Here is a 14,114-nt window from a genome sequence, read left to right as displayed (position 1 = left end):
TACTCACTATTACGTATGTTAAATCCAACATTATCTAGTAATACATAGTAATGCTATAGTATAATACAGTCATTGATCAGTTTAATAAGTATCTATTAAGGTATCCGACCTTTTGTTATAAGCTGTCTTATGGTTTTTGGCTCTAATTTTATTGGTCTTATCAGTCTTTTGTTTAAGTTCATCGTGTTTCTTTGTGTCATCATTAATTTATCTATTTAGATAGAATTACACTCTATGATGATTTTATGCTACAACGATGCCAGAATTTTGCAAAGAATACTCATTGATAAATGGCAAAAATTAAGATCAATATGTGTAGCGCGTATTTCAATAAGACTAAGGATATAATAATAATTTTGTGCTTTTCAAAACTCCCATGAATGTAAATGAGATTTTTAGATACAGAGACTCGATAATTTATTAGTTAATAATGATGATAAACTTCCATTTTTGATGAAGCAAACGCGATTGACATCCATACGAATTTGCATAAGTAGAGATGGGTGAACCTTATAATTTCTCCATACCCTCATTTGAACCATCACAAACAATTAAAAGCCTCAAACAAAAAAGCTTTGCAATCCTCATACGAGATACAAAACAAAACGCCGCAAAGCGTATCGTGGATCTGTTTCAACATGGCGATAGTCCATCCAATATGATCGGAGCTGTTTATTGATTCTTGGAAATAAAACAAACACGGCTAAATGGAAGCCGCGGTGCGCAGATTAAGTTGTATTCTCATTGGTGATGTGGTGTAAGGGATGAGGTTATAGCGATTGGGAAAAGGCAGGATAACTTGGATGAGAAGAGTGGTAATGCTTTGGAAAGTGTTATAGAGGCTAGAGCAAGAATTCGACTTTTTCAAAACATCAAAGTTATGACATGAACAGGTATTCATACAAGGTTTTGATATCGAAGGAAATTCTTGAAACGAATAAGTGTGAAGTGTGGTAAATAATAGTAAGAAATAGTTATATGTTGAAAAGCTCAAACACGTCTTCAAAGCTGGTAATGTCTTCTAGTGAAAGACGCTTTAATTATGACCTAATTAGAAATAATGGAAATCTTGAACTAACTGCAATAACTTTAGATGGACAGACCTAAAACTTCTGTACACCTATTTATATTCTGCTTGCACTTAGAAAAAGATTACAGCGCAATAATATTTTTGATCCTGCAAGCCTTATAAAGTTTGCACCACACATCGGTCCGGCCAGTATCGCATAGGTGTGTCGGGCGATACATCACGAGGCGCGTAACGGCGGCGCCTGCGCCGATCCGATTTATTGCGCCGTTACCTTTAATTCGTACATAATTTCATTTGAACACGGACCCTAAGACTTAATTATGATATCTCCGGATGTGCCGTGTAAGGCTTTAATGTCCGATCATAAGCGGTGCGATGGCTTTGCTTCAAATATAAGGTTTGACAGTTACTTGTTGTGTTGGTACTGGTAATTAATTCTGAATGCGAAATTCTTCTCTTTTTACTTCGGCCTCTTAAACAGCCTTTGAACAATGTCTAGGATGAAGGGATCAGGTATGCGCTGTTTCCATAGATGTAGATGGATTGTCATTGATGATTTCTTCAAAGCATTTTTCTGGATCTTCTATCTGGTCAAGTTTTTCTGTTAATATATTTTTGATATCAGAAAAGTTTCCATTGATATCCGGAAAGTTTCCATTAGCATCAGTCAATATCTCAATATTAAGTTCGTTATGTTAAAATGAAGGCATTTCAACATGCCATTCTAGGATTTCGTAAAAAACAAACAGGTGTTTATGCCTGCAGTAGCCAAGAGTATAACGTAGGCAATAGCAATTTTGATGATATCACTCGAACCAGTCGACCAGCGAACCATCTTCATTTCCATACAGAATTTAATAACTATTATTGCGTATCAATAAATTATTTTCACACTAAAAGACACATTTTGTACCCCACGGTAAAAAATAACCATTTATCATTCACTATCTTTGATAAAACAGTCAATTACAAAAATGTATCGTGGAAATATTATGAAGTAAATGTTTTTTAACTACTGCTGTTAATACTGTTCTCGTTTCATTGCTGTTTATCGTCAATACACTGATAGCTTCCGTTTTAGATAAGGAGCAATGGATTGCGACATTTATTTCAGTGTCTCGTATATAGATTTGTGTTTGCTTTTTAATGTGTAGGGTTGTCAAATCACACTAGTTTGGCTAATGAGATTTTAGGAATGTTCAATTCTTTTAATAGCCACATTTTGTTGCAATTAATATGAGGATGCACCTACAATTGTGATGTCAAAGCAAAACTCAAAACTAGATAGACCTAAGAAAGCGGCCACAAAACCAACTTAAAAGTCAATAGAATTGAAAATTGCAATCTAAGCGCAACGCATTTAAGCTCATTTCTAACACAGTTAACTTTATCTGGCAATATTCTAAAACTTACAGTCATCCTTACTAAAAACAAGATCCAGTTCTTCAGCCAGCCCTACCAAAAACCTGCGGATCAGATAGCATTAAAACAAATTAGCGCAAAGAGTGAAACAAACACGGCGAGTCTGACTTATGTCTCGTAATTAAGGGCTGCAGCAGGACCCGTTCAGTAATGACTCCATTCCACTAATCGGCTGGATATCGATAAAATAATTATAAACGAAGCCAGTGATACTGTGCTGATGAATGTTAGTGTTTGAATTGTGGGTGTAAAAAGTGCCCTGGATATGTATAGGTGTGTATGTAGTGACACATGAAATGAAGAAAGAAAAGTAGAAATAGCATCTAGTAATAGTGGTATAGAGATAAAGAATTCTGGGTGTATGGAGTGCTTTGAATGTGTATAGGTGTGTATTTGCTGGTACATCAAATAAAGAAATAAAAGTAGAAATAGCATCTAGTAATAGTGGTATAGAGATAAAGAATTGTGGGTGTAAAGAGTGCTTTGAATGTGTATAGGTTTGTATGCGCTGATACATCTCACGAAGGGAGAAAAGTTGAAAGAGCATCTAGTAATAGTAGTATTAATAGATATAGTAGTCTAGTTCAAATTATAATGAAATTGATGTTCATTCGGTTCTAAATTAAGATGTGCTATATGACCTTGCTTTGACCATCCTGATTTCCATTATAACTCTGGTCACTAACGTAACACGCTTAATCAGAACATATATTTTGAATCTGTAAGTTCGGACACGCCTATATCATTCCATTCACCTAGCCTCAACTTGACGAATGCAATTTTAATTCTTTCAATCAGACAATCAAGACTTCAAACTAAACAGTTTCATTAGGTAGGTAAATTACTGAATTCAGTTAACCAACAATAGTTAGCAACTTCCAAGTCATGTGGAAACGACTCAATTGACTTATAATTCTAGGAACTATAAGACGTCGGTTATAAACGATCTTCATTAATCAATACTAGATTTATAGCTGCGTTGCAACTTAGTATGCACGTTGCATCACACATCTGCATACCCACTTTCTAATTAGCATTCGTTCTTGAAACTTTATCGTGTTGCTGTTTATTTATTGTTGTATCGATTAGTCCCTTTATTATTTTAACCTTACCTAGCCAACCATGCTAGGTAATCACCATTATTATAACTACCATTACAGAAATGCCATTTAACAGAATAACGCTCACACTCTTACAGCCTATGACTACTTCACCGTCTTGGTCCAATTTGATGATATCTTAGTTTAGTCGTACACGGTATACTCTCTGTTCAAGAGCAATCTGCTCATTAGATCAGTCCTGTTTTACCATATGCTGATCAAACTTTAAGATGATTCTAAACCACTCTAAAAGATGATCTTGATACTGACACTTTGGTATAGGTTTCCTCCAGCTGAAGTTATTTTGAATTTCTTTTGCGAACAGCTACCGCCGCTTCAGTCTCGTTATCTTCCCGCCAGCACTCCGGGCGTTAAAATCTCCGTATTCTAATAATAACTTAATGTAGCGCAAAACATTAATTAATTAACGTGAACATTATCACATTTCTCGTTATCTCGTTTCGTTCTTGCCGGTCATTGTTATCATTGGACATCGCAAAAAGTCGCATCGTGCCGACAAAAGCCGATATACCAACATTGCTGACCAGGAATCCGAAGGTACCAGCGCTCATTAACGCTTCTCCTGCGCATCGCTCTATCTCGTAGTTCAATCAGCCTATATCTATAACCCCATCGCATTCAAATCTCAACCGTAAACTTCGGTTCAGAGAACACAAAATCCGATTAAAACTGATTCCCAGATTTGAATTAGGAAAACGGTGTAACTCTCTTTGGTGTGCAAGAAGTTGGAGATGGGACTTTATTGCCACATGTTAAAGGTCAATTTGGAGCGGGTTCTGCAAATTCATATAAGGCTTTACGACCGCGATTTACATGTAGATGTGCACTTGAAAAACATCTTAACGGTGCTAATCTTCGTTTGTAATTGGAATCTGATCCGCTAACTATAAAGTTGATATTGGCTTGTACGTGCAACGTTGTAAATCGTTTTTAAGGGTGCGTCCGTATGTGTACGATGCGCGATTAGCGTTTTTGCGTCGGCGGCGTAATTAGGGCCTATCGGCGGCGCGTATGAAGACATAAATAAAATGGGTACGCTTGAATTAGCGGCCGGTACTACAGCACGGGTTCACTTCAATTTCAATCGATGGATGTTCAGATTTCTTTTGTATTTATAAATCGTGGTAATGTGTAGAAGTGATACCGTTGCACCTGTCCTCTTAAATGCTGATCTGAATATTGATATCTGATGTTATAATGTGATATGGCGTCCGATTTGGCAGCTTCCTGGATTTAATTGACCAGGCCTCCAACCAGAAAAAGGGTGTCCAATGTGTCAATTTGTAACAATAAAATACGACTTGGAAAGACCGTGAATAATTCTAAAAGTGTCAATGCAAACTTCGAATAAGGCCTGCAAAAACCTAGGAAGAAGTCTTCACAAAAACTGATTCCATTAGGTACTCAGGGTGTAATACCATTCATGTTCATTATTATATCCTTGAAGTTTTCCATTAACGTGTAATGTCAACCTAGCATTTGGCAGTAACAAGATTTCTTCTGTCATCAAGCATAATTCCCAATGTTTTGCAGTCTGTTATAGACCTAGCAACCAATAACGAGTTTCCTTCAATTTCCTAATAGTGATTATCACAATAGTATGCAAATGTCTATTAACACCTGACATTCCGGCGAGCGTGTTGCTACACTATCAATAATTAACTTTATAATGTTGCGTACGCGATGCCGACGCGAGGGTGACCACGCTGTGACATTTTGTAATTGTTTACTGTTTTTGTTGTTTTAGAAAATATAGTAACTACTTACCTAATCGTAAGAAAGACTTGTCCGCTAGACTAATTTTATTATTGATCCTGGATTGTGAAAAATTACAGATCTGGGAAAAAATATTGGGAGATGAGGACACATATTAGGAGTGTGAACAAATAAAATTGAGATAATATCAACGATGTATGGATGTAGATGTCTAAAAATAATAGTCAAGTCATGTAAATGAAACTGATTAGACGATAGAGGAGTAGGTACCTTATATGCTTTACAAGAAAAAACTATCATATAAAAATAAAATCATCATACTTGGCTCCACAATATAGATGCATCATTTGCATTAGCATTTAAAATCTGATGAAAAACCAAAAATTAGGGAAAGACTTTCCAAACCATCCTCTATTGCTACTATAATTATGACAATCTATTCCCTAAACCTCACAAACCAAAACAACAAAACACCTAGTTCTAAGAACATCCAAAACCAGTGGTACCACATGCATGACCAAATCGCTTGCTTAGTATTAAAGTGACCGAATTCAAAATCAATCAATCATGAGTTAGATACACTGTCATCTTTAAAACAACGCCATCTGTGACAAACTCCAAGAAACTCTTAAAAAGTTAGAGTTATACTGCTCTTACAATGTTTCGGTCTCTTTCACACTTATGAATTTGAAGACGCCATTTTGACATTACACTGACACATTCAGTAATCGTTTAACCGGCTCAAAACGAACATCTGGTCGTTTGTCATAAAAGTGACCTATTAATATTTAGGATTGTGTAACAGTGAAATCGAAGGTAAGTTTTACTGATTATTTTTGTTGTATTTTGACCCAATACGTAATGAGTCTATTTTATATTAAATTTGTTAATTTATTGTACGATATATTACGTTTTAGGACTGTTTAAAACTAAAACTTCTAGATGATTCTACAGCACATTAATGATTAGGTCTCTTTTTGAATAAAAAACTTAGTAAATTTATTCGTACACTCTGTAGAATTCATTGTTAAGTCTGTTTATTACAAATAATGATAATGTATTTTTAGTAACATTCAGTATTTGGTCTGTACTATACTAAAAAAAAAACGGAATTTTGCTATGAATGTGCTAGGTGATTTAAGTTCAGGATTGAGTCACTTTAAAACGAAATATGGAACAAAAAAAGAAGTTTCACTTGTTGACCTATAATTATAATTAAGTATTTTTTTATTAGGATGACGTCGTCTACTTCGCGATCAAGAAAAATTCTAGATTTAATTCAAATTGAAGATAACATTATTCCAACTCAAAATGTTGATGTTCAGGTGTGTAAAAATCGTTGAATTGTCTTTATGGTGTCTTTCTTTATTTACGTCTACCTGCAATTTACTGACTAATACTTCTTTTATTGTTAACAGACGATTTGTTGTGATGCAACTAAAGAGCCCGAAAATGTTACGAATATTATTCCAACTCAAAGTGCTGATGTCCAGGTTTGTAATAAATAATTGTATTGTCAAGGTATTTTATTTATGGCTAGCTGCAATTTACTGACTTACTCACCTTTAATTGTTAACAGACGATGATATGTGACGCATCTAAAGAGCCCGAAAATGATACTGATATTGTTTCAACTCAAAGTGGTGATGTCCAGGTATGTAAAATTACTACTTAGCACTTACTTATTTATTGATACTTTATGTAGGTATGTTTAGTTAAATTTGTTTATTCACCTTTTATGTTTACTTGCAGATGTTATGTGATGTTTATAATAAACCCGAAAATCAACGACATTTGAATGCCTCTGAGTATTTCAAACATACTGAAGGCCGTAACAAGGCAGTTATAGATTATCGTGTGTCACCTGTTAATTCTGGAGAAAGCGACGCAGATTTAAGTGATGGCGATCCTACTTTCGAAACCGTACAAAAGGGCCAACAGGGTAGTCATTTGCTATTTCCCCGTACCCGTAGTTCAAGTTCGAGTAGTAGTTCTTCTTCAACTTCAGACTCAAGTTCATCATCTGATAGCTCTAACGAAGAGACTTTGGAAGAACAGTTAAATGCCAATAACACAGAAAATAGAACACCTGAGCCAACAAGAGAGTTAGACGGAGGAACAATGGAGAATCAAGATAATTTAACAGAAGACACAACTTCCGGAACACCTACAGTTTCTACTAAGCCAAAAGGTAAAAAACGCACTAGACAACCGGAAAACTGGAAGCAAACTAGAGCAAAAATTGAGAAATTGTGGTAAGTCATATATTAATAGTAAAATATTATAACTAAAGCTCGTGAACTTAAACCACCATGTAATGACCAGTGCAGGCTGCAATGTTCTAGCAAGATTGATTCTGTTCAAAGGCAAAGTATTTTCGACGCATACTGGGAACTTGGAGATATTCATAATCAGCGATCTTTCATTTTGTCGTGTTTATCTGATATCACACCCAGATATAAATATACCAATGCATTGACCCCACGGCATTGTAACAAAGCTTTCCATTTTGTTGTTGCTGGTAATTCGATCAGAGTTTGTAAAACCTTTTTTACTAATACTTTGAACATATCCGATCGTATGATTCGTACTGTTAAACATAAGACTGATAAACATGGAATTTTGAAGACGGATTGTAGAGGAATAACCGGTAATCATAAATCAGATGAAGTATTAATTTCTGACATCAAAGAATTTATCAATTCTATTCCAAGAACTGATTCTCATTACACACGACAATCATCGACCCGTGAATACATAGACGGTGGAAAAACGATAGTAGATCTCTTTAAAGACTTTGAAGAAGTCCAAAAACAAAAAAATAAGCCAGCAGGAAAGTATTGCACATTTTATAAGGTTTTTAATACACAATTCAATATATCATTTTTTCGCCCAAGAAAGGATCAATGCGACACATGTTTGCAATACCAGAATTCATCGCCTGAACAAAAACTTATTATTCAAGAAAAATATGATTCCCATTTAGAAGAAAAAACCCTCAGCCGACAGGAAAAATATAATGACCGACTTAAAATTGATGACAGTAATAAAGTAATTTTGTTCGACCTCCAAGCTGTTCTTCAATCACCTAAAGGGACACTTCAGCTTTCTATTACAAAAGTAAGCTCAATAGCTATAATTTCACTGTTGCCTCCTTAAACAAAAAGTAGAAGGCAAAGTACAGGAATCGTACAGTAACGTGCATTGTTATTTTGGAATGAAACTGATGCAAAAGAGGTGCCAATGAAATAGGCTCTTGTCTACTCCATTATTTCGAACAACTTTGTATCGAATCCAGGGCTACTAATGAGGAAGGCATCAATCTTATACTGTATTCGGACAATTGCGGAGGACAAAATAAAAATAAATATATCGTTACACTTTATCTTTACGCAGTTACACATCTTAATATTAATTCCATCACACATAAATACTTAATCAAAGGGCATACGCAGAATGAAGCCGATAACATACATAGCCTTATAGAAAAAGGTAAAAAAATTTAAGATCTGGACCTATATATTCACCACACCAATATGTATCAATAATTAAAATGCACGAAAATCAGGAAACAAATTTATAGTAAATGAGCGTACATTTCATGACTTTTATGACTTGAAAAAGTTACAAGAAGCTTGGGGATACAATTTTAATAAAACAAAGAATGGAGATAATATTGTATGGAATGACGTAAAAATGATTAAGGTGACAAAGAAAAACCCCTTTTCATTTTTTATAAAAAAATCTTATAAACAGGATTTTTTGGAAGTATGTGTAAGAAACAGGCGAACCAAAATGTTGCCTTTAAACGAGTTAACGCTAGTCAAAGCGTACACTGGAAAACAAGAGCTAAGTGAAAATAAAAAAAAAGATTTACGCGAATTATTGTCTAAGAATTTGATCCCTAACTTTTATTCTGACTTTTATAATTCCATTCTTTAATCAGTAAAGGTAAAGATGACTCCTCCGTTTTCATCTTATATTTTTAAATAATTTATGTTTTGTTAACTGATTTATACCTAGACTGCGGACCTACTAAGAATACCATAACGCTGATTAGATTCGCTAAGATCTCTTTTAATTTTGCTACGATGTTATAATTATAGTTTATAATAGTTATCATAGTTTTTTACAATACTATATACTACTTTGTATAAAAAAACTATATTTGCTTTTTGTTAATTTTGAAGGTATATGAAAATGTATACTATTTTTTTTATTATATTTCTCGTAATCATTTAAATAAAGACTTGTAATTTAAAAAGCGATAGTTAGGATAGAAGAGTGATTTTTGTGAACTGATGTAAACCTACTTAGAATACCATGAGACTGATTGATTTATTGCTTAGAAGTTAAGATCTCTTTTAATTATATTAATAAGTTCGGTATAAAAACATCTAACATCTTCTATTAATAAGTGTTAAAATGAAAATAACAGTTTTTTTATAATTTTAGTTCCTTAATGTTGATCTCTTTTTTTTAATTAAAAACCGTAACTACAAAAATGTATTTTCATTTTTATGTATTTTCGTTTAGTATTATTATGACTTAAACCTTACATATACAACCAAGTAGTATTTGAATTTAATAATAAATCAACTCAAAATTAATTAGGTCTTTATCTTTTTGGCAGACTAACTGTTACTTAGTATTATATAGACCTAAAACTACAAAAGTAATTTTGACAGCCTACAATAAACAAAATAAATAGTATTCAATTGAAATTTAAGTTTCAACCAACTATGTGGTTCATATTCTATCATTAAAAAATAAAAATAACTATGCGAGTAACATCTTGTAACATTTATGTCTAAATAAACAGCCAAAGTCCTAATTGCAAAACGTTTTTTGCGATTTGCCAAAAAACTAGTTTTTTCAATTCGGTCACTTTAATAATAAGCGTGCGAAATAAAAACCCCAGTTGCATGATAGCCCGATGCAAATGTATGCGCTATCCGCAACGACGCCCACTCGTTAATATTCTTAGCTATCTTTATTAGAATTATTACTACCAGAAGTGGCTATAGTTGTTGTGTTTTGTTTAGAATTATTGATACCAGAAGTTGGATTTGTTGTTCTTTTGTTTTTGTTGTTGATTGAGTTATTGTACACAGAAGAGTGTCGATGTTTGATGTAGTATTATTGAATTGGCAATTAAGATTTTGCCATGAACTTATGTATGACACTTCTAAGATAGAGAAACAGCCTTCTTCTGGTCTTCTTTAATTCATGCAGAGTTTTTGCAGATTAACAGTTTTACAATCCCCCCAGAGGATGGATTGCAACGTAAGTTTGGCATAAAAAAGGAGGCTTATAGCAGACGTCAAAATACTCTTTAGATTTTTTTCTTGTTCGTTGTTTACATAATTCACCTGTTCATTTTCAAACTACTTAATATCATTTTGAACAGATTTAAATAAAGTGATAACTTCACTATATGCACTTGTAAATAGGGTGATAAAGTTAATGAAAATGAAAACTACAACCGAATTTTAACACCAAAATCTAAAATTCTAAGCAGTCGTGTTTTCAGCTCATTAAAAACAAAAACATTGTCTAGTGACATTCATCTGTGTAATTATCGGTCATCAATTGTCTGTTGGCAATTATATTGACAGTTAACTTTGCTGTTTTAAAGAGTTATTCACTAATCAATACTGATTTGTTCTTACTGGGTACTAATTTATGGTTTTTAAAATTACAATAAGTAGTAACTACTTTATTAATGAAATCTCTGATATATGTACTATGTGATATGTGATATGTGTGTACTGACACTCCCTCACCGCTGCTAACCCAGCTGCTGTTAAAGAAAAAGTACTGATATCTCACAGACAAATTGCCTTTCCACCAATTTTTCCGTCTAATTTGCCAAAAAAGTGCACTTAGGCTTTTGCAGATTAGAAAAGCACATTTTTGCAACGCCTGCAAAAGCTGAACCTAAACCTATATCTAAGATCTGTACAACCTTAACATGCAAATAAATATTTTGAGTTTGAGTTTTTTGAGTTTGAAAGTATTTAATAAACCTAAATTAAAGTCAAAATTCCTCAGTTTTGACTTTCATTTGTGTATTTTAATATCCTTATACTTTAATCTCTTGTATGTTTTTAATTATAAAACAATAGACTCGCATATATCTGTCTCGCAATGTGTAATAGTGTCTCGCATATATCTAAGTTCCGGCATACAACGGGTACGGTACGGTACATACCTTTATATCAAACAACAAAAAAATGTAGTCTACAAAACACTTAAAATACTGGTGCATATACTAAGTAACACAGAATAAAAAAAAATGTAGAGTTGCATGAATTAGCGCACACACCGACATGCAAATGCGTACAATAGATTTATTGTAGCATGTTTACATATCTACTGTAAGTTTTTACACTGTGGCTCGATAGTTTCCCTCTTAAGCCAATGAAGTTATTATTTCGAACTGTTTTGTAGTACATTTAGTTAGTTTTTTTTTAGTTTGATTTAGGAGTGTTGCAGCCAAAATGTGTTTATGCAAATGTGTGCGGGAATTGATTGTTTTATGTTCCTTTGTTAATCGCTGGTTTATGTGTATGGTTGATAAATGTTGTTCTGGTGTTGGGAAACTGTTGGAAACTGCTGTATGTACCTAGCGGTTGGTGTAAGCCTAGATACAAGTTAGCAAACATAAGTACTCTATGGTACGGCTAGGAAATTATTATTTAGTTTTTCCTATAACTTTGATTTCATTTAGACAGTCTATCTCTTCAAAAATGGCAAACGATAACGAAGGAATCAGAAAACAAGGAATATGGATATACTCTTAACGAACGAGGCTTGCTTATGTAGGTATATGAAAGGTAAAAATAAACTCCTAGGAAATGAAGAATTCTAAATAGGTAGTTAGGCAGATATACTGAAGTAAAACATAAAAAACCAACTGCCTTCACTTCTAACAAAAATTAAACGAATTAAAGAAACCCAAAACCACAAACAAACTTTCTACAACCAACAAACCATGTAATTCGCAGTAAATTATATAAAACAGAACTGTATTTATTGTAAGTCAATTACACTAAACACGTTTGGCATATAATTAGTGGGTGAACTAATTGCAATTAAACATTAAACTAATAAGTAGGTAATTGTTACATTATGCAGGCTCACGTTTTCAAACGGCACGTCAAGGGTTGGTTTCTGAACGAGTTTTTTTATCTGTGGTCGCTCTTTCAACGGTCTTGTCTCTGGCTAGTCACTTTGGCGCCACAATTGTAGAGGTATGTTGACAGATAAAGGGTGAATTAGCACTTTTTACTCTTCAATAATTAACTAGTTACTATGTAAGTATTTGTATATTATTTCTAAGTATTGTTTTTTGATTAGGTATATATTCGGCATTATTCCTATGGAGTTTCTTATAACCATACTAAACTATAAATTCTACCTAACCCTTTATTCTCATGTTCGTGCTATTCCAAAGCCTTATAATCAGATTCCTGATAAACATGTAAGAGGGCGAGATTAAAATCGACTTCCTATACCAAGTGTCTAGCCCATTACTTAATTAACAATTAATTGAAATTACACGCAAAAATTAAAAAGCAAACAGCTAACCACAGCTGGCAAGAAAGTCTTTTTCCAATAAAAAAGATTTCACAAGCACGCTAATTATTTACTTACATTAATTAAAACCCTATTAGAAAGCGAACTTATCTAATCTTGGTAAGTATCTTGTAGTCCTGACATTTAGTATTCCGTTCGGAAACACCATTAATTTAGCGCTCAACAATTTTAGAATTCATTAGCTTTAGCATAGAAAATAAAAACAAGTCTGTGCTTATCCCCTGCCGGGTACTAGTACAAATGATATGGAAAAAGCGTCATCTAGTTTCCATACTAAAGAGCTAGTCTATAGACCAGGGACGGCACGTAAGAGCACAGATATAATTACTTGTAACGAGGTGCTTGTTCTAAGAAAAGAACATTAATAGTCATAAGAACTTATAGGAAGAAGAATCGATCACTAAGCATAGAATTTTTTAATGGTACCTAAAGCAAAAATAAACAAAATGGCTTGTGGTCAAAGATAGAGATCATTGTCAGATGGTTAGTCGACATTTTTAGTACCTACGTGAAACTGATAAGTCACTAAGTCAACAGTTTTGGTACGTGAAGCTAACAAAGCCAAAGTATGTTATAATTTTATTACCTTTCTATGTAAACATGATATTTCTTAACTAATTTACTAACAAACACAATATCAAATGTACAGATTCTACAGAGGAACAAATCGCTAATAAATCTTATACACTTTTCGTGTCAACCCTAGACAACGCGGAATCCTGTAAGAATGGTCATGTGTGCATGGAGCGAGCTGCCGGATAGGTAATTAACTTGAAAAGGACAGCGACTGCCTTTCTACCAGAACCTAAGTAAGATGTTCATACGAATACTATATAAATAGAAACTCCCAGTATTACAGAAATAACGTTGCTTCTACGCCTACGCTTTCTTTGTCACTAGTGAAAAAGAAAATTTGCTATATTTTCTAACGATAGAAATATAACTTAATGCTACATACCGCAGTTTCAAGAAAAGAAACCAGTATCAGTATGATATTAAAACCACGAAAGTAATATCTGAAGATCCAGAAACATTTGCAGTTTTGTCCTTTTTCTAACGAACAATGAATAAGCGAAAACTTTGCACAAACCCACGGAATAGGACTAAACTATCCCTTTGGTAACTTCTCGTTTCAGTTGGAAGAGATATCGAATACTAATAAACAGCTCTTATGTAAAAACACTCGTTGATGACCAACAGGCACTGTAGGCTATATCTTTGCA

The 14,114-nt window shown here is 33.6% G+C and overlaps 1 non-coding gene across 1 annotated transcript; it reads left to right on the top strand.

Annotated features, from left to right (window-relative positions):
• The first annotated feature begins 5,811 nt into the window (after window positions 1-5,811).
• Window positions 5,812-13,653, top strand: LOC110381088 (uncharacterized). The gene is made up of 6 exons (XR_010276667.1): window positions 5,812-6,105; window positions 6,524-6,614; window positions 6,708-6,782; window positions 6,869-6,943; window positions 7,042-8,126; window positions 13,541-13,653. It is a non-coding gene; the product is annotated as an uncharacterized LOC110381088 (transcript).
• Window positions 13,654-14,114: the final 461 nt, after the last annotated feature.

This window comes from Helicoverpa armigera, chromosome 7 (genome assembly GCF_030705265.1).
Source record: "Helicoverpa armigera isolate CAAS_96S chromosome 7, ASM3070526v1, whole genome shotgun sequence".
Lineage (NCBI taxonomy): Eukaryota > Metazoa > Arthropoda > Insecta > Lepidoptera > Noctuidae > Helicoverpa > Helicoverpa armigera.
The sequence above is the reverse complement of the archived record's forward strand: the minus strand, read 5'-3'. Positions and strand labels throughout refer to the sequence as shown.